The following is a 22,564-nucleotide window of genomic DNA, read 5'->3' on the forward strand; positions in this document are numbered from 1 at the left end:
TTTTTTTCTGGCATTCCTGAGATTCTAGAATGCCTGGCTCACCAATCCCTCTACTGCAGACAAATACATACAGATTTGTTTCTTCAGGAATTTTTCTCTCTCTCTTTCTTCTTTCTGTCTTGCTCTCATCCTTTCCTGGCCCCTATGCCCTTTAATTTGGCTCATCTAACATTATAAGTATCAGCTCAGACATGATCTCTGAAAAACTCATTTTTGACAGTTTTATTTATATTCCTTCCAGCCACAGTGTCAATCATTATTGAGTAAAACAGATAAAGACTGTTCCAGAAGTTTTGAAATATTGTGCCTACAGTCCAGCGGCAAAGGGTAGAGACATGGCAAGAAACGACTTACAGTTTTGGTATGAAAATTGCAGTAGAGATGACACTAGAGTACTGAGGCAGCCCTGAGGGAGGAGATGCCTATTTATCTGGGGAAACAGCAGGAATAAAGGAAGGCTTCATGTAGCAGGCTAAGGCCTTAAAAGATGAAAATAAAATTGTTAGAATAGCAGAGGAAATCTTTTCACATGTAACAAACAGGATGTACACTGATGAAAATAGAAAAAGTAACAGAAATTTGTGAATTATTGATAAAACAACATGCACAGCATGCTGTTAAAAGGTACTATTATGAAGTAGAGAATAATCCACAATGTTATTTCATATGTGTGTATTGTACATTTAAATTCTGTTTTTCTTCTGACATTATGTGTGTATACGTTAGGTGGATAAATCTGTGAGTAAATCTGTGATATGTCTGTATTCGTTGAACCTGGTGACATCTACTGCCCTCTGGGTTGTTTTGCGAAGTTTTGGATAATTAGGAGTATTTTTTTTTTTTTACGGAAGTAAATATTTGGCTAAAGATTAAGCTTAACTTAAACTCTCAATTTACACAGAAATTACTTTTTTACCCTTTTGTATCAAACAATGTCAATTTTGTTGAACTGTGGTCCATTTAACTAAATGTATGGTCTATCAGCAGAACAAGCCCTGCAGATGTCATCAGATGAAGAGAAAGAAAGTCATGAAGGAAATAAAAATAAACAGTCAAAGGTATGAAAATATTTAATTTTAGATTTCTGATTTAATATTGATTTCTTTCGCAATGGTATTTTGAATGGTATTTGCAATGTAGAATAGTCCAAAATAAAATTATATTTTGGACTAACATCTTAGACTCAGTAGGTCAAAATTTAATATTTTCTTTAAAATATATTCTCAAATACTTAAAATAATTAAAAATCCTGAAATCTCATATAGCCTTTGTCTTTGGAATAGAGATAAAGAATTTCTGGGTGGAGCAAATTGGGGAATCAGAAACATCATTCAGCTGAGCTCTCCTAGAAGGACTGAGGAAAAAGAGAGAACCCAGCTATACCTGGCATGAAGACCTTACCCAGAGTCATAGCTAAGGGAGCACAGTGATGAGGTGGTGAGATGGATATAGTGTATGATCTGGAGGGGTGGAAATCTGATGAATTAAGTAGGTGATTGAGACTGGCTGGGATCAGCTGGCCACCCACAGAGGCTTGGGACAGAAAGAAGCCTTTCTTGAATTTTCAGTTGTTGGGGCAAGCTGTGTGTTGAGTGAAAAGCTTGGAAGAGAAGGCAAGCTCAAACAGCATGCAGCAACCAGATTCAAATGCTGGTTTGAGTGGATGTGCCATAGGTTTGTGGCTGGTGAGGCAACTATAATGAGAAGGTCTCAGTGGCCAGGAGGCTGCCATTGTGGGAAGTCCTGAGAAAGTCTTAGCAGGAGCCTAAAGCACGGCTGTCTTAATTCCTTCCGCCAGGATCAGAACTCATCTATTGGGGCAGGCTGAGGGACTCCTGCAACCTACAGGAACTAGAATCAGGGGGCACTGTGAAACCTGCCCCTGAAGGATTCTAGTGAGCTTTAAGATCCCAACCCAGCAGGATCTGAATGCTGAGAAAACAATCAGGCGATTGCCCAAGGCAATAATTTTGGAATTAGGACAATAGAGGTTGCTGGCTGTGCTCTCGGTCTCCTAAAAAACCCACGGCGCCACCTGGTGCCACAGAAACATACTGTCATCATGCAACATACTGTCATCAAGGGCAAGGACTTCTCTTTAAAACAAACGAGGTAGTGAGAAGTAAAAAGGAGCATAAGGAGGTAAACAAGAAGAAAGAACATGAGGAGGAACCAATAGAAAAATTCAGGCAACCTGAAAAATAAGAACAGAGGATCCCCCGCAATGAACCATGAGGCACCTACTACAGAAGACGCCATCTATAAAGAATTAGTGGACTTCTCCCAGAGCTGGACAGATCCTCTAAACAGAAATTAAACAAAGATATAAGAGATTGAAATGAGACCCTAGCAAAACTGTGCTTTATAGATGTATATAGAACACTCCATCCCCAAAAGAAGAATATACATTATTGTCATCATCCCATGGAACATTCTCAAAAATTATCACATCCTATGACAGAAAATAAAACTCAACAAAATCAAAAGAATTGAAATTTTATCATGCATCTTCTCAGACCACAAGGCACTAAAAGTCGAACTCAACTTCAACAAAAACGTTCAACCTCACAAAAAGGCATAGAAGTTCAACAACCTTGTGCTGAATGACAGTTGGGTGCTGGAAGAAATAAAAAAGGAAATCATTAAATTCCTTCAGTATAACAACAGTGAAGATACAAGTTAAAAAAAAAAACTGTGGACATAGCAAAAGCAGAAAAAAATGATCACTTTAGAAGCCTATTTTCAAAAGCAGAAAAAAAGAAAGATGGAGACTTTACCTTTTTTATGTTTACATGGATGGAGCTGGAACATATTTTTCTTAGCAGAGTATCTCAAGAATGGAAGAAAAAGTATCCAGTGTACTCAGCCCTACTATGAAGCTAATGTATAGCTTTCATATGAAAGCTATAACTCAGTTATAACCTAAGAATATGGGGACCAGGGAGAGGGAGGGTAGAGAGGGGGTAGATGGGCGGAGGGAGGGTGATTGGTGGGATTACACCTGTTGTGCATCTTACAAGGATACATGTGAAACTTAGTAAATGTAGAATATAAATGCCTTAACACAATAACTAAGAAAATGCCAGGAAGGCTATGTTAACCAGTGTGATGAAAGTGTGTTAAACGGTCTATAAAACCAGTATACGGTGCCCAATGATTACATTAACATACACTGTTACAATTTAATAAAAAAAAATAATGTTCAAATAATGTACCTTGGTCAAAATTAAATCCAATTTATGTGATAATTGGTCACAAAATTGCCCTCTAAAGAGACACAGGTTGGTTGACTAAATAGAAAAACTGAGGCCAGACATCTGCTGCATTCAAGAGTCTCATCTTTCCTTAAAAGACAAACATAGACTCAAGATGAAGGAATGGTCACCTTTAATTCAGGCAAATGGAAATCAGAAAAAAGTAGGTGTGGCAATTATATTCTCAGATACAATAGGCTTTAAACCAAAGTAAGAAAAGAGAATGATGGTCACTTCTTATTTCTTAAGGGCTACACTCAACATGATGAGATTTCAATTATCAACATTTATGCACCCAACCAGAATGCACCTCAATTTATAAGAGAAATTTTAGCTGACATGAGCAACTTGATTTCCCCTGCACCATAATTGTTGGAGACTTTAACATTCCTCTGGCAGTGTTGGATAGATCCTCACACAAAAAAGAAGCTAAGCAAAGAAATTTTAGAACTAAACTTAACCATTCAACATTTACATATAATAGGCATCTACAGAACATTTCATCCTAATTAAACTGAATACACATTCTTCTTATCAGCTGATGGATCATCCTCCAAAATTGATCACATCTTGGGTCACAAGTTTAACATCAGCAAATTTTAAAAAATATAATTCATTCCTTGTATTTTCTCAGACCATCATGGAATAAAAGTTGAACTCAGTAAAAACAGGAATCTCCACATGCATACAAAAACATTGAAACCAAATAACTTCATGCTGAATGATAGCTGGGTCATAGATGAGATTAAGAAGGAAATTACCAAATTTTTGGAACAAAACAATAATGAAGTCACAAACTATCAGAACCTCTGGGATACCACAAAGGCAGTCCTAAGAGGAAAATGTATAGCATTGCAAGCCTTCCTCGAGAGAACGGAAAGAGAGGAAGTCAATAACTTAATGGGACATCTCAAGCAATGGAAAGTGAAGAACTTTACAACCCTAAACCCAGCAGAAGAAAAGAAATAATTAAAATTAGAGCAGAAGTAAATGAAATTGAAGACCAAAGAATCATACAACAGATCAACCAATCAAAGAGTTGGTTTTTTGAAAAGCTCAATAAAATAGATAAAACTTAGGCTATCCTAACCAGAAGTAGAAGAGTAGAATCCCCTATTCATCAATCGGATAAGATAAAGGCCAAATAACAACAGACTCCTTAGAAATCCAACAAGTCCTTAATGAATACTATATAATATATATTATATAATATTCATACTATATAATAAAATTCTACTCTCAGAAGTATGAAAATCTGAAGGAAATAGATCAATACTTGGAAACATGTCACCCTCCTAGACTTGGCCAGAAAGAAGTGCAAATGTTGAACAAGCCTATAACAAGCTCTGAAATAGCATCAAGTATAAGAAATCTCCCCCAAAAGAAAAGACCAGGACCATATGGCTTCACATCAGAATTCTACCAAACCTTCAAGGAGGAACTAGTACCTATATTACTTAATCTTTTCCAAAACATACTAAAAGAAGGAATACTTCACAATATATTCTATGAAGCAAATATCATGCTGATATCCAAACCAGAAAAAGACCCAACAAGAAAAGAAAATTAGATACCAATATCTCTAATGAATATTGATGCAAAAATATTCAATAAGATCCTAGCAAACAATCTAATAACACATCAAGCACATTATACACCACAACCAGGTGTGTTTCATCCCAGGGTCCCAAGGATGGTCCAATATACATAAATTCATAAATATAATACATCACATAGACAAAAAACAAAGACCATATGATTCTCTCAATTGATGCAGAAAAAGCTTTTGACAATACCCAACATCCTCTCTTGCTCAGAACGCTTTAGAAAATACGTATAGAATTTATTGAATTCTTGAGACATCTTTTGGGTAACTGCTTGGAATTCTAATTCGATCAATTGGCACTTGCTACTGGCTGCCTGAAGAATTTTTTTCATATTGACTTCAGACAGGTTCATTACAATGTGTCTTGGAGAGGCTCTGTTAGCATTGAAATTACCCAGGGTTTGATATGCATCTGAAAGGGGTGTGTCGGGGTCTTTAGTGAAACTTGGGAAGTTTTCCTTTATGATAGTCTCCTGAATGGCTTCCATTCCTTTGGGGCAATCTTCTTCCCCTTTAGGAATCCCTATTCATATATTTGAATACTTCATGGAGTATTGTAGTTCTCTAAGGACATGTTATGCTTTCTCTCTCTTCTTTTCTGCTAATCAACTCTTTGGGTTAAGTCAAAATTTTGTCCTGTAGCTCTGAGCTTCTTTTTTCCCCATAGTCTACCCTATTTTTGATACTTTTCACTGCAGCTTTACATTCCCTGATTGTTTCCTTCATTTCCTTAAGCTCCACCATATCCTTTCTGTATTGTACATATCTCTTGTCTCATTTTTGGTTCTTTCTTTCCATGTTCTTGCCCATTCCTTTTAATGTCTTTATCATCCATATTTTAAATTCCCTTTCTATCAACACCATTAATTATTTTTTTTATTTTCTCCATACACATACATGTGTTTATTTGGTTTCCACTTTTTGCCTGCACAAAATTAAAAAGACTTAAAATTTAAAAACAATGGCATTGATTACAATAAGCACTAGAAACAAAAATGTCATCAAGAACGAGCAAAGATAAAAACATTCATAGAAGAGATCAGATAATTGCTGCCAGAAAATATTGAGCAATAATAATAAGAATGCAAAAAAAGTAACATTCATATTGTTGGATAAGAGTATGTCTATCATAGAATGCTTTGACTTTGAGGGTCAGTATGGGGTCATCAGTTAACTTCTTTTTCTTTTTTCCAAAGTCTCAAAAAATAGACAACTATTCTTGCTAATACATTTGAGTTCTCTGTGGATTCTGGTTATTAAACATTGGTCGAAGGTTTAACCTGCAAATATTTTCTCCCGTTTTGAGGGCTATCTGCTTGCTATACTTAACTATGTTCTTGGCTGTGCAGAAGGTTTTCAGTTTGATCAGGTTCCAGTAGTGTATTTTTGATACTGCTTCAATTGCCTGGGGAGTCCTCCTCATTAAATATTCACCAAGGCCGATTCCTTCAAGAGTTTTCCCTGCTCTTTCTTCTTCTAGTATTTTTATAGTTTCATGTCTTAAGTTTAAAGATTTTACTGAGTGAGAGTCTATCTTAGTTAATGGTGAAAGGTGTGGGTCTAATTTCAGTCTACTACAGATCGCCAGCCAGTTTCTCAGGGTGGGCAAAGGAATGGAAGAGAAACTTCTCTAAGGAAGACAGGCGCATGGACTACAGACACATGAAAAAATGCTCATCATCCTTAATCATCAGAGAAATGCAACTCAAAACTACTTTGAGATATCACCTAACTCCAGTAAGAGTAGCCCACATTACAAAATCCCCAAACCAGAGATGTTGGCATGGATGTGGAGAAAAGTGCACACTTCTGCACTGCTGGTGTGAACTAATACGTCCCTTTTGGAAGGATGTTTGGAAAATCCTTAGAGACCTAAAAATAGAGATGCCATTCGATCCTATATTTCCTTTACTAGGTAAATGCCTAGAAGACCAAAAATCACAATATAACAAAGACATCTGTACCAGAATATTTATTGCAGCTCAATTCATAATTGCTAAGCCATGGAAGAAGCCCAAGTGCCCATCAACCCACGAATGGACTAGCAAATTGTGGCACATGTATACCATGGAATGTTATGCAACCTTAAAGAAAGATGGAGACTTTATCTCTTTCATGCTTACATGGATAAAGCTGGAACATATTCTTCTTAGCAAAGTATCTGAAGAATGGAAGAAAAAGTATCCAATGTACTCAGCCCTACTGTGAAGGTAATTTGTAGCTTTCATATGAAGGCTATAACCCAACTGTAGCACAAGAATATGGGGAATGGGCCATGGGAGAGTCAGGGAGGGGGGAAGTCAGGGTGGAGGGAGGGTAATGGGTGGGGCCACACCTACGGTGCTTATTAGAATGGGTACAGGCGAAACCTACTAAATGCAGAATACAAATGTCTACATACAATAACTAAGAAAATGCCATGAAGGCTACTTTGAACAGTTTGATGAGAATATTTTTGATTGTATATGAAACCAGCACATTGTACCCCTTGGTTGCACAAATGCACACAGCTATGATTTAACAATAAAAAAAAAGAAGGAAAATAAGTATAGAAGTAACATTTCTTAAACTGATAGAGGCCATCTGCTGCAAACCCACAGCCAATATCATAGTGAATGGAGTAAAATTGAAATCATTTCCACTCAGATCAGGAACCAGACAAGGATGCCTACTGTCTCCACTACTTTTTAACATTGTAAGGGAAGTTTTAGCCACCATAATCAGGCAAGAGAAGACAGTCAAGGGGATCCAAATAGGACCAGAAGAGATCAAATTGTCACTCTTCACAGACGATATGATTATATATCTGGAAAATCCAAGGGAATCAACTACAAAACTCCTAGAAGTGATCAAGGCATACAGTAATGTTTCAGGATACAAAATTAACACTCTTAAATCTGTAGCCTTTATATATACCAACAATAGTCAAGGGGAAAAAACAGTCAAGGACTTCATTCACTTTAGAATTGTCCTAAAGAAGATGAAATATCTGGGAGTGTATCCAACTAAGGACATGAAATATCTCTATAAAGAAAACTATGAAACTCTGAGAAAAGAAATAGCAGAAGATGTTAACAAATCAAAAAATGTATCATGCTCGTGGTTGGGAAGAATCAACGTTGTTAAAATGTCTATACTACCGAAAGCAATCTACAGATTTAATGCAATCTCTATTAAAGCACCTCTGTCATATTTTAAAGACCTGGAAAAATTAGTACTTTGTTTTATACGGAAACAGAAAAAAACTCAAATAGCCAAGACATTACTCAGAAATAAAAACAAATTGGGAGGTACCACGCTTCCAGACTTCAAACTATACTATAAATCGATAGTGATCAAAACAGTATGGTACTGGTACAAAAATAGAGAGGTAGATGTGTACTCAGCCCTACTATGAAGCTAAATTATAGCTATCTCATGAAGGCTATAACCCAACTAAAGCACAAGACTATGAGGAAAGGGCCAAGGAAGGGGAAGGGAGGGGGCAGATTATGGTGGAGGTAGAGTAATGGGTGGGGCCACACCTACCGTGCATCTTAGAATGGGTACAGGCCAAACTTACTAAAGGTAGAATACAAATGTCTACATACAATAACCATGAAAATGCCATGAAGGCTACGTTGAATAATTAGATTAGAATATTTCAATTGTATATGAAACTAGCACATTGTACCCCTTGATTGCACTAATGTACACAGCTATGATTTAACAATAAAAAAATAAAAAATAAATAAATAAAAGGCAAAAAAAAGAGGTAAACCCAGACACTTATTGTCATTTGATTTTCGATAAGCCTATTAAAAATATAAATTTTGGGAAAGATTCCTTATTCAATAAATGGTGCTGAATGAATTGGCTGGAAACTTGTAGAGGACTGAAACTGGACCCACATCTTTCTCCTCTAATAAAAATTGACTCTTACTGGTTAAAAGACTCATACTTAAGACATGAAACTATTAATATTCTTAGAGAAAGTGCAAGGGAAATGCTTGAAAAACTTGGCCTGGGAGAATACTTCATGAGGAAGACACCCCGGGCAATTGAAGCACCATCAAAAATACATTACTGGGATCTGATCAAATTAAAAAGCTTCTGCACTGCCAAGAACACACTAAGTAAAGCCCTCAGATAGACAGCCCTCAGAATGGGAGAGGATTTTTGCAAGTTATACTACCAACAAAGGTCTAAGAACCAAAATCCACAGAGAACTCAAACTTCTTACTAAGCAAAAAACAAGTGATCCCATTTCACTGTGGGCAAGAAACGTGAACAGAAGCTTCTCTGAAGAAGACAGACACATTTCCTACAGACACATGAAAAAATGCTCATCATCTTTAATCATCATAGAAATGCAAACCAAAACTACTCTGAGAAACCATTTAACTCCAGTAGGACTAGCCCACATCACAAAATCCCAAAACAACAGATGTTGGTGTGGATGTGGAGAAAAGGGAAGACTTCTGCACTGCTGGTGGGAATGCAAACTAGTATTTTCCTTTTGGAAGGAAGTTTGGAGAACACTCAGGGATCTAAATGTAGACCTGCCATTTGTTCTACAATTCCTCTTCTAGGTGTATATCCAAAGGACCAAAAATCTTTTGGCAATAAAGATATTTGCACCAGATTGTTCATTGCAGCTCAATTCATAATTGCCAACTCATGGAAGAAGCCCAAGTGCCCATGGACCCATGAATGGATTAATAAATTGTGGTATATGTATACCATGGAGTACTAGCTGCAGTAAAAAAAAAAAAAATGGAGACTTTACCTCTTTTATGCTTACCTGGATGGAGCTGGAAAATATTCTTCTTAGTAAAGTATCTCAGGAATGAAAATAAAAGTATCTAATATACTCAGTACTACTGTGAAACCAATTTATAATCACTCACACATGCAAATGAAAAATGAAACACAACTTTAGCCTAGGATGAAGGAGGGAAGGGGAGAGTGAGGGGAGGGAAGGGGGTGGGAGGTATAGTAGGGGGACCACACCTATGGAGCACATTGCAAGTACAAGTTGGATCTATTATGTGTTTACCACAAATGTCCTTATAATATAATAGGGTAAATGAGGTGAAATCTATGTTGATTAATATGATGTAAGCACTGCAATTTGTACAAATAATGAACACATTGAAAATGGCATTAATGTATTTATGATCTATGTACAAAAGACTTAATAAAAAAAGAAAGAAAAAAATCATACATTATGATCAAATAAGATTCATCTTACATTAATTTTTCGAGTGGTGAGAAGTATGGATTCTTTTTTATTCTTCTGCATATGGCTATACAAATACAATTTTACCTGCACCTTTTATTGAAAATGGAGAGATTCCCCCAATGTATGTTGTTGCCTGCTTTGTCAAAGATAAGGTGGCTATATGTGGATGGTTTACTGTATGGGTATTTTGTCTTGTTTCATCAGCCTGTGTCTCCATTTTTGTGTCAATACCATGCTGTCTTGGTTACTATAGCCTTGTAGTGTAGTTTGAAGGTGGTAATGTGATGCCTCCAAATTTGCAAAAGAAGCATTATATCAAAAAATACCTGTATTCAAATGTTCTTTGCAACACAATTCACAATTACAAAGATGGGGAATCAACCAAATGCGCATCAATTCATGAGTAGATTAATAAAACATGGTACACGTATTCCATAGAATACTAAACCAGAAACAATGACTTAATGCCTTTTCAACAATCTGTATATAACTAGGGACCATTAGAACTAGGGACGATTATCCTCAGTGAAGTATCTAAAGAATGAAAACACGAATACAACATGTACTTACCACTAAATTGGAATTAAATTGATGGGCACACATGTGAAGTAAACCTCAATAGAAATGAAGCAGGGGGTTACAGGGGGAGAGGAAACAGAAACCTATCTAACAGGTAGAGCGAACACTCTCTGGGTGAAAGACATACTTCCAATGATGACTGAAAGATTACAAAAAGAAATCTACATAACCAAAATATTTGTACCCCCATAATACTTTTAGATAAATAAATAAGTATATAAATAAATAAATGAAAGGATAGAAGATGGCATCTTTTGTGTGTCTTTTTATTTCTCAATTTCTGACAGTCAAATGGGGTGAAAATTCATTCAATACCAAGAGGAAAGGGGAATGACAAAGTTAAGAATGGCCCTTTTTGAAATTTTGAAAAATTCTGTTTGACTCACTCAAAGAGAAATAAAGAAGATTCTCCAAACAATTTAAATAACAATTATAATTATATCTCACAATTATGTGATAATACTCAAATGTAATGCTAAAATTAATAACAAAATATTTTGCTGGCTCTAATCATAACAAAGTAAAGTGATAAAATCAATGAAAAGAAAAAATTTCTTTTTGTAGACTAAAGTAGTAGCAATTATCCTTTCTATTAAACTTTTCATCAAGGTTAAAAAACAAAGGAAGAAGTGTGAAGCTAATGAGATAGAAGTATCTAAATACCTCTGTGATTTTGCAACTGATAACAGTGATGATGATGGATTAATTCAAAAAAGAAAGGCTGGAGAAACCTACAATCAGCAGTTTTCCAGGAAGGAGAATGAAAAGTGGGACAGGTGAGCCTGTAGCGGTGTTTCATAGTAGATAATTATTACTGTACAAGAAAACTAATTTTAATTTGGACTAACATTCACAATTAACAAGTTGTGTACTTAACCTAAGGATTTTCAGCCTTTGCCTGCTATAAGAACAATGCAAATTTACAAACAATGGGATATCGTTGTTTTCAGTCATGCTGACATTTTTTTTTAACAAAAACAGTGCTGAGAAATGTGCAGAAAAGTTATTGTCATGCACTATTTGTTGATAAAACCAGTAAATCCTTTTGACAGGTGATTTAGCAATGGGCATCAAATTTCAAATATGTCATTCATTGAATGTAAGAGGTCCAGTTCTGCAGCTAGATCCTACAGGAAAATATGACCCATCTAAACACACAGACGTGTTAAGAACATTTGTTATCTGTGATATATACTTAAAATAAACCAATATTTATGTATCTAATATATAATATGTGTTAAGATACATAGTATTTATGTATGTTAAGGACATTTATATAACTATGTTATCTATATATGTGTATTACAGAAGTTTATTATAACATTGTCATATCAAAAGTTGGAGATAGTCTAAATATGTGTCAGTAAGGAAATACTTAAAATACCACACCCATAAAGTAATGTTGCATACAACGATTTTCTAAAATGAGGTGAATCTGTAGTATACTAATCATTTCCCAATGAAAGTATGCTTAAAGTATTTAGTTTAGTGATACATACAACCAAATTTTGATAGAATTGCTTAAATATCTGCTGAGTTGCAAAAGGCAGCTACATGTTGTATTGGCATTCTAGCTTATAACCAAGAAGGTTGGAGGTTATTATATTTTTGGTTTTGTTCTCAATACATGAGTACTCAACTATTGGAACCTCAAATTAGTCTGAATATCAGCAAATGATTGCACATGGCACTCATTTTCCATATATACATTTCAATAAGGTGTAAAAATGATTACATCAAAGGTTGTTTAATCTAATAAAATTAGCCTTGGCCAAATTTTCCTTTAAAAAGCCAGAGAGTAAATATGTTTTAGACTTTGTGGGCCATATGGTTTTTGTTATAGTCCAAAATCTGTCATAGAAAGTGAAGGAACCGGCATGCCTGTGATCCAATAAAACTTTGCTGACAAAAGCAGGCAGTGGGCTGAGCTTGGCTCACATGTGCTAATTTACTGACTCTTGTGGTAAAACCCAGTACTACTAATGCAGCAAGTCTTCTTTTAAAAGATTATGCATTTCAATATGAACCACATCACATTATTCAACAGATCTCATGTTACATTATTTACACAATAAGATTGTTTTTGCAATTTTTCCCCTTTTATTTCCATTATGGAATTCAAAATTTTAACATAAATATTTACTTTGTATAGTGAATGAGTCTAAAATATCCTAAATTTGGATGGTTTTTATCACGCAATACATACTTCCCTTGAAATTTTAGTCATTCTTTGGTCTTTATTTATATACATGGGCAAAATGATAATCAGGTTTTTTCCAGTTTCTTTTTTTTCTTTTTAATTTCATGTTAATGTGAGGGTATAAACAACTAGATTACGTTATTTTCATTAGTTAGGTAGAGTCCTTCTTGTAGTTGTGTCTCACACCCAAGAGGTGTTCCATGTAACCTTAAAACCTGCTTATTAGGTGGGAGCAGACCAATCTCCCTCTAACCTTCTTTTGCCCCTTCCCTTGTTCCCCTTCCTCCTAACTTGAACTGAAATGAGATTTTCTCTTATGTGGACATGTATTAGGTTGTCTATTGGCTTTATATTACCATTGAGTATGATGGATATTTGTGTTTCTATTTTCTGATGCTTTGCTAAAGAATGCATTTCACCTCCATCCAGGTTAATATCAAAGATGTAAACTCTCCGTTTTTAAAATGACTAAGAAGTATGGTGTACACATGGCACAGTTTTTTGATCCATTTTTGAGTTGATGGGCATTCAGGTTGTTTCAAAATCTTGGCAAATGTAAACTGAGCTGCAGTAAACAATCTAGTGAAAATGTCTTTATTAAAAAATATTTTTTTTCTGAGTAGTTCCATCTCTATTAATGGGATTGCAGGATCAAATAAAAGTTCGATTTGAGTTCTCTGCGGATTCTCCATACTTTTTTCTAAAGAGACTGCATTAGTTTGTAGTCCCTGCAAGGGTGTAAAAGTGTTCCCCATTACCAACATCAGCAATTTTGGGACTTTGTGATGTGGGCTATTCTCACTGGAGTTGGATGATATCTAGGGTGTTTTTGATTTGCATTTCTCTGTTGATTAGGGAAGATGAGTAATTTTTTATTTGTTTGTTAGCCACTCATCTGCTTCCTCAGAGAAGGTTCTGTTCATATCACTTGACCAGTAGTAGATGGATTTTTTTTTGCTCTATTGATGTTGATTTAATTTGAGTTCTCTGTAGATTCTAATTATAAAAACTTTATCAGATCCATAACATGTAAACCCATTCTGAAGGTTGTCTATTTGTTTTACCTGTTGTGTCCTTAGCTGGACAGAAGTTTTTCAGCTTAATTAAGTCCCATTTGCTCATTTTACTTGTTGTTGTGATTGCTACTGAGGTCTTTGTCATAACATCTTTCCCAAGTCCAACATCATCAAGAACTTTTCCCACACTTTCTTCTAAGATTCTTATCATTTCATGTCTTAGATTTAAATCTTTTATCCATCTTAAGTCAATTATTTTAAGGGGTGAAAGGTATTGGTTGAGTTTCAGTCTACTACAAGAAATTATGTCTAGAAATTTGGCAATGTGGAGGAAATGGACCAATAGCTGCAATCATGAGATCTTCCTAGACTTAACCAGAAATAGATCTCCTGAAAAGGCATATATCAAATGTTGAGAGTGCAGAAACAATAAAAAAGGTTATAGCACCAACAGCAGCAACAGAAGCCCAGGACCAGATGGCTTCACAACAGAATTCTATCACACCTTCAAAGATGAACTTCTACCTATACTGCAGAACCTGTTTCAAAATATTGATAAGGCTGGAGCCTTCCCAAACATATTCTATAAACCAAATATCACTTTTGTTTTGATTCCAAAACCAGGAAGGGACTTAACAAACAAGAACTTCAGACCAATTTAACTAATGAGTATAGAGGGAAAAATACTCCACAAAATCTTAGCTAATAGATTACAGTTACTCATTTCAAAAAAATTATGCATTACCATCAAGTATATTTCATCCAAGAGATGTAGGTTGTTTTAACATATGTAAATTCATAAATGTAATACATCCTATCCATAAAAACAAAGTCTATATGATGCTCTCAAAAGAGGCAGAAAAAGCATTTGCTATAATTCAGAATTCTATACTAACAAGAACATTTAAAAAAATAGGCAAATTTGTATATTTCTTAAGATGATTGAAGTCATCTGTCCACAGTTAACATCATGCAGAATGGTGTAAAATTGAAAGCTTTTCCAAAGAGAACTGGAACCAGACAAGGATGCACACTCTCACCACTATTATTCAACATGGTTCTAGCCAATACAATCAGGAAAGAGAAGGATATACAGTGCATCCAAATTGCTTCAGAGGAGATCAAACTCTCCCTCTTTCCTGATGATATAATCTTATACTTAGAAAACCCAAGAGACTCAACCACAAACTCCTGGAAGTTATCAGGAAATACAGTAATGTCTCAGGGTATAAAGTCAATTTCCAAAGATCTTGTATATGCCAGTAACAACTAAGCTGTTCAGCTTCTCTTGATTTGAGAAGCAAATCAAGGACATAATTCCCTTCAGAGTATCTTCAAAGAAAATTAAATACTTAAGAATATACCTAACAAAAGAGCTGAACTATCTTTTCACAAAGAATTATGAAACCCCAGGAAACAAAATTGTAGAAAATACTAACAAATTGCAGAGCATACCATGCTCTTTGCTGGGAAGAATCAACATTGCCAAAATGCCTATTCTACACAAAGTAATCTACAAATTTAAGGCAATGGGGATTAAAATACTGACATCATATTTTGAAGAACTGGAAATAATAGTACTTCATTTTTTATGGAACCAGAAAACAAGCAATATAGCTAAGGCTATTCTTAGTAATAAAAACAAAGTCAGAAGCATCACCCTACCAGACTTTGGGCTGTATTATAAGTCTGCCGTAAACAAAACACCATGGCATTGACACACATAGACATATGGAACCAAATTTAAAACCAAGAGATCAAACCAATCTCCTCTTGCCATCTGATCTTTGATAAACCAAACAAAAATATACAGTGTGGAAAATAATTAATTTTCAAAAAATGGTGCTGGGAAAACTACATAACCACATGAAAAGACTGAAACTTTCCCCACAAATTTAACCCATTATAAAACTTGTCTCAAGATAGATGAGAGACATCAAACTAAGACACAAAACAATAAAAATCTTGGAAGAAAGCATAGGGGGAAACTCTTGATGATGTTGAGCTAGGGAAAAATTTTATGACAAAGACTTCAGACCCATCATAACAGCAACAAAAATTAACAAATGGACTTAATTAAGCTGAAAAGCTTCTGCATCACTAAGGACACAACAAGGAAAGCAAGAAGATAATCTTCAGAATGGTAAAAGATATTTGCCAGGGTATGAATCTGACAAAGGAATGATAACTAGAATCTACAGAGAACTCAAGTTAATCAACAGAACAGAGTAAACAATCCCATCTACCTCGGGGCAAGAGATACAAACAGAACCTTCTCTGACAAAGACAGACAAGTGGCTAAGAAATATCTGAAAAATGCTCATCTTCCCTGATCATCAGAGAAATGTAAATCATAACTACCCTGAGATACCACCTAACCCCAATGAGAATAGCACACATCACAAAGTCTTAAATCTGCAGATGCTGGTGTGGATATGGAGAGAAGGGAACACTTTTACACTGCTGGTGGTACTGAAAACCAATACAACCTTTTTGGAAGGAAGTATGGAGAATCCTCTAAGAACTCAAACTAGCCCTCCCATTTGATCCTGCATTTCCACGGTGAGGCATCTAGCCACATGGAAAAAAATCGTACTAAATATTTGCACTGGACATTTGCAGCTCACTTTACAATTGCCAAACTGTGGAAACCACCTAAATGCCCACGAACCGAGGAATGGATTAATAAGCTGTAGTTTCTGTATACCATGAAATACTATTGTGCCATTAAAAAAGATGGAGATTTTACATCTTTTTTACTAACCTGTATGGAGGTGGAACACATTTCTCTTCATAAAGCATCAGAAGAGTGGAGAAGAAAGAACGCAGTGTACTCAATTCTAATAAGAAGGCTGTAAGTGGTCTAATAGAAGGTGGGGGGTAGGGAAATGAAGGATGGGGAGAGGGGCGGAGGGAGTAGGGTAAGGGGTCACAGTGTATGGCACACCTCTTGGGGGTGGGACACAATTACAAGAGGGAGTTTACCTAACAGCTGCAATTGGTGTAACCTAATTCTTTGTACCCTTAATAAATTTCAAACAATAAAAATAAATAAAATAAATACATAAATAAATGAATAATAAAATTGAAGATAGAACAAGGTGCTTTTATAAGATTGCTCAATGCTAATCCCATGAAGCCCAAGGATGGCTCAGAGAAGGTGTCCTTAGCTATGGATCATCCCCAGAATCTCTTAATTATGGGTGAAGCTCTTGATCTTGAAACCTATAAAGCAAAGAAAAAGAATGGAGAACCTCATGCACAGATGGTTAATTTGTGAAACTCTGAATACTTGAGTGTCACATCCAGGCTCAGTACTGGAAACTCAGTGCACAACAGGCTGACCTGCAGTCCACCTTATCCAGAGGATAAATTCCAAAGAAGTTTGCCTGCAAAGTCACCAGCCTAGAAGAATTTTTATGTCAAGATGGTTTTTACCACTGAGGAGTTTCTTCTGCATCCTATGTGGCCTCAGGTGCAGCAGCTGTTGTGCCTAGGAAGATGATTCAAACCACTCTGAGCAATCTCGTTGTCAAAGGTGCAGACTTGATCATTCAGGAAACAAAACAAATACTCAGAATGCCCCAGAAGAGCTTGTCTTGCTCTGAGGAGTTCAAAGAATTGAGGGATCTGCCACTGAGTGGAGCCAGAAGCCTGTAGCATTTAGTCAAGACCATGACTACAGGGATTATGGGAAGCCCCAAACCTGCCATGCAGTCTGTATCGGCATCGGTCCTCTTAAAACAACAGAAGCAGGGCGGCACCTGTGGCTCAGTGAATAAGGCACTGGCCCCATATACCGAGGGTGACTGGTTCAAACCCAGCTCCGGCCAAACTGCAACCAAAAAATAGCCGGGTGTTGTGGCGGGTGCCTGTAGTCCTAGCTACTCGGGAGGCTGAGGCAAGAGAATCGCTTAAGCCCAGGAGTTGGAGGCTGCTGTGAGCTGTGTGAGGCCATGGCACTCTACCGAGGGCCATAAAGTGAGACTCTGTCTCTACAAAAAAAAAAAAAAAAAAAAAACAGAAGCAGCAGATGTTGGAGATGAGGGAAAGGAAATCAGAAGCTTTTTGGAGACAATTTCTCCAAGGCTCAATTGAAGTCAAGAGCCTGGCTCTGCCATCCTCATCTTAATAGCCCACTGCCCAATCCGCATAGATGGGGACTGAATTCCCCAGGCTGGAAGGAAGTCTGACCATGTGGATGACCAAGATTGGGTGTGGCAACTCAAAAGGAGATGACGTTCTCTTTTCTGATGAGTCACAACCACCAAAACCAAAACTGAGTGCTTTAGCAGAAACGAAAAACTTGGCTGCTATCACCAAATTAAGAGCAAAGTCCAGGTTCTTACAGAAGCACACCAAAACAGCCTCTAAATGATACAAAAGGATTCCCAGTATATCGTGGGAGTGATGAAATGTGTAGAAAAGAACACCATGTTTTCTTCCCAAGCTGAGGATGAATTGGAGCCTGCCATGAAGAAAAGGAGAGAGCAGTTTGCCTGACTGGAATCTGAGTAATTTCAGGAAATTCTAAAAGTAAAGTCAAAGTGCACAGGTGTCCTGAAAGAGGCTGAGGCTGAGCTGCATAAATGCTATTTTGAGGCACTGGTGAAAAAAGAACAAATGGAAGAAAAGATGAGAAACATCAGAGAAGTGAATTGTCTGGTCGTGACATGCAAGGTGAGTACCTACTCCCATCTCCATGTGCTGGAGACCTGTGTCAATGAGCAGCACGACCTCCACTGGCTCAATGGCATGAAAAAGTTTTTCAAGTGTCCCTGTGGGGACAGACTCCCACACAAGCACTGCATTAATCATGGCCTCTAAAAAAAAGGGAGGGAATGCTAAAAGAAAACTCTGGTCCATAGATCAGAGGAGAAATTTTGTTACCAAGAGGAGAACACACCAAATTTCTAAATAGCCTCAAATAACCCTAACGTCATTTGCCTCAATCTTTTTTTTCTTCATGTGGCTCTGAAAGGCCTAGGATGGACTCCGGATTGCCTTTGTTTCTGACTGACACCAGCAAAAACCCATGCTGGTTAAGCCCATAAGCCTTGTCTTCTTATTTCTGCAGTTGTGTGGGCTTGACACCAAATTTAACATTGATGTTTAAGTGGAAAACCAGAATATTGTCTTCCCTGTTCTCACTACAGTATTGTGGCAACATTACAGCTTTCACAGAAGTTTTTGGCCCCAAACTGGAAGGTAAACCAAGAGGTGTGTTTCTGTACCTCTTGGTTATACACTCCTTTACCTCAGTGAAGTTCTAGTGTTACATGGAGATAAAAATATACATTGTATAATGACATTAACAATAGCATCATTGTGATTTTACGAGATACTCTAAATTATCAGAGGTATAACCTTTATAGTTTAGACAAGGGAAGATTTTGATTATGTACAATAGAAAAATAAAAGATTACTGCTTTCACAGAAATTTTTGGCCCCAAACGGGAAGGTAAACCAAGAGGTGTGTTTCTGTACCTCTTGGTTATACACTCCTTTATCTCAGTGAAGTTCTAATGTTACATGGAGATAAAAATTTACATAGTATAATGGCATTAACAATAGCATCATTGTGATTTTATGAGATACTCTAAATTATTAGAGGTATAACCTTTATAGCCTAGACAAGGGAAGATTTTGATTATGTACAATAGAAAAATAAATGATTGACAGTTTATTTCAGATAACACTTTTTTGTATTATAAATTTATAAAGCTTGAAAACCACGTTTCTTTGTACCAATAGTGTCATGGACGTGTATTGTGTGCTCAATCAGTATTTGTTGAGTACATGAATAAACAGTTGAATAAATTAGTGCTGATGATGAATTTTCTTAGAAAAATTTTTCTTAGAAAAGTTTCTTAGAAAAATAAGTTTTGAACTTGTTGAAAGCAGGTTTCTCTAATTGCCTAGATACAACAATATGAAGGCTTTTAGTTTTTAAAAAATATGTGAGATTTAGAAAATTTTATTTATAATTATGGCCATAAATAGAATGATTATATGGATTTATCTACTATCCTATCATTTAAGAGCAGTTGACAATAAATTTGATTTTCACAACAGGCTATGAAGCTCATGTGTTGGAGCCAGAATTCTGGGGTTTGAATGTGTGGTCTCTACTGACCATCTGTATGTGGTGGGCAAATTACTTGGTGTTCTGAGCCTAGTCTCCTCCTTTATAAAACCATACAGGATGATAACATCTCTAAAACAGTAGCTACATCACAAAGCTCTTGTAAGGATTCACATTAATTAAATACATGTACAGTGTTTTAAGTACTACATAGTAAGGACATAGTAAGTTGTGAAAATACAGATGAAAAACATTATTATTATTGTTTTTTAAAGACAGAGTCTCACTTTGTAACGCTTGGTAGAATGCTATGGTGTCACAGCTCACAGCAACCTCAAACTATTGGGCTTATGCGATTCTCTTGCCTCAGCTTCCCAAGTAGCTGGGACTACAGGCCCCGACCACAATGCCTGGCTATTTTTAGTGACAGTGTCTCACTCTCGCTAAGCCTAGTCTTGTACTCATGAGTTTAGGCAGTTCACTGCCTCTGTTTCTCAGAGTCCTGGGATTACAGGTGTGAGCCACTGCTTCTGGTCTTGAATTTAACATTATTAATATTATTACAAAAAGAATTTCCCTCATATAAGTATGTTAGAAAAATAATGCAAAGAAGTCTTAGTGCCTATAAATGACCATGTTTATTAAAAAGGAGAGTGACAAACACCTGGTATATTTCTATCAAATAATGCAAGTATGATTGTCCTTTCTCTTTTTCAGAAAGCTTGATCTAAATGTAATTCTTTGTTAGGATGTTATGTAGTAAGTTTTCTTCGTCTCTTAATGTTACTGTTTATACTTCAATCCCTCTTGTAGAAAATGATTGATTTTACATTATGTATTAAAAACCCTAAAAACTCTATAAGTAGGAGAAATAAATGACAAATGCAGATATTTTATTAAACAACAATAGTTTTAGATATTTTGCATTTGTATATTTCCTATTTGCTAAAAGGAATTATTTGTGTTTTTTAGGCCTACAAAGAGAACATCTAAGAAAAAGAACAAGGTATTACTAAAAAATCATCAAACATGTCATTATTTGAAAATATAAAGTTAAAGTAAAAAACAGATTCTTTTGCTATAAAGACATTTCCTTTAAAAACTGATTAAGGAACCATAGCCATAGGTAAAAGTGTCATCCTTTTAGCACACATCAGTACTTTACAAAATATCTGTGGTTTTGCTCATATAAAAAATAGATAATTTTTTTTTCATTCCTGAGATACTTTATGAAGAAGAGTATTTTCCATCTCCATCCATGTAAACATAAAAGAGGTAAAGTGGTAGAAATAATCAACACATTGAATCCCAAAATGGCATAAATGTGTTTATGATCTATGTACAAATGAATTAATAAAAAAAAAAGAAAGAAAGAAAATAAAAGAAAATGGATAACTACCACTTCTGTACATTTAGACTATGCTGTAAACATTTGGGGGACATTTTGAAGCACTGTTCTTTATTTTATAGGTGAAAAAACAAATACACACTATGGATGACCATGATGACATAACCTGGTCATCTGAGGGAGACTCAGAGGATTATGAGTTGCCTTCTGTTAATTATAAGAATTTGACATTTCTTGCTAAACAACATGGAAAGCACTATAAAGGTAGGACCATTGCATGAGTGTAAGGCCTTTTTATGTGTCCTACAGTAGCATATGCATTGCTTAGCACTGCACCATTGAGCACAGAAGTGTTATGGTGACATTAATCTCAGAAATGTGCTATCTGTTCATATACAATGAGAACTAGGGTATGTTGTGAACTCTCAGTCAAAGAGCTCTGACAATCCCACTGTACTTCTCTCAGTGTGAATGACACCCCCGGTGTGTTGCTGACCCTACTTCTCTCTTACGCTTTCCCAAGATCAGGTTGCCATTATCTCCCACTCGGAATGCTAGGGTAACCTTGGAACTGCTTTCCTCACAACCCCATCCCCTGAGGCCATGCTCTACTCTGCAACCATTATATATATCATCAAGCCTCTGTGAGTTGACCTCCCAAGGGACTATAACAAACTGGTCAACACATGGAGATGGCCAACATAAGGAACTAGGCCTACTGTACAGATACGTATGTGTGGTGCATGTGTGGTCAACTTGAGGTCAAATTGAGGTGGTCAGTGCAGGGCGGTGGTCAACTATGGAGGGCCTACTGTACTTTTAAAAATGAGGATCCCATTGTGTTAAAAATCCTTGTTGAAAATACATTTACCACTTCTCATTATTATAAGATTAGAGATCTCAACTCTAGCATTATCCTGCTAGAGTTGTGTCTGGCTGTTCTTTCCTGTGTGTTTCGGTCACTATCTTAGGTGTTTGTTCCTGCTTTCAGTGGCTTTAGAGAGGCGTAATTAGTATATGATCAACTGTGCACATTTCTAATGTACAATATCATAAGTTTTGAAACATACAAGTGAACCCATGGCCATAATAAGAGAGTTAACATATTCATCACCCACAGCACTCTCCTCCTGGCGTTTTGCATTCCCTTATTTTAGAACCTGCTAAGTTACTTTCCATAGTATTCATAGTATTTGTACCATTTTCCATTCCTGACAGCAGTCCATGACAGTTCCATTCTCTGCATCTTCAC

At 36.2% G+C, this 22,564-nt stretch overlaps 1 pseudogene; it reads left to right on the forward strand.

The window, feature by feature from the left end:
• Window positions 1-22,564, forward strand: part of LOC128579310 (protein MCM10 homolog) — a 53,404-nt pseudogene that overhangs the window by 3,793 nt on the left and 27,047 nt on the right.

This window comes from Nycticebus coucang, unplaced genomic scaffold, assembly GCF_027406575.1.
Source record: "Nycticebus coucang isolate mNycCou1 unplaced genomic scaffold, mNycCou1.pri scaffold_44, whole genome shotgun sequence".
Lineage (NCBI taxonomy): Eukaryota > Metazoa > Chordata > Mammalia > Primates > Lorisidae > Nycticebus > Nycticebus coucang.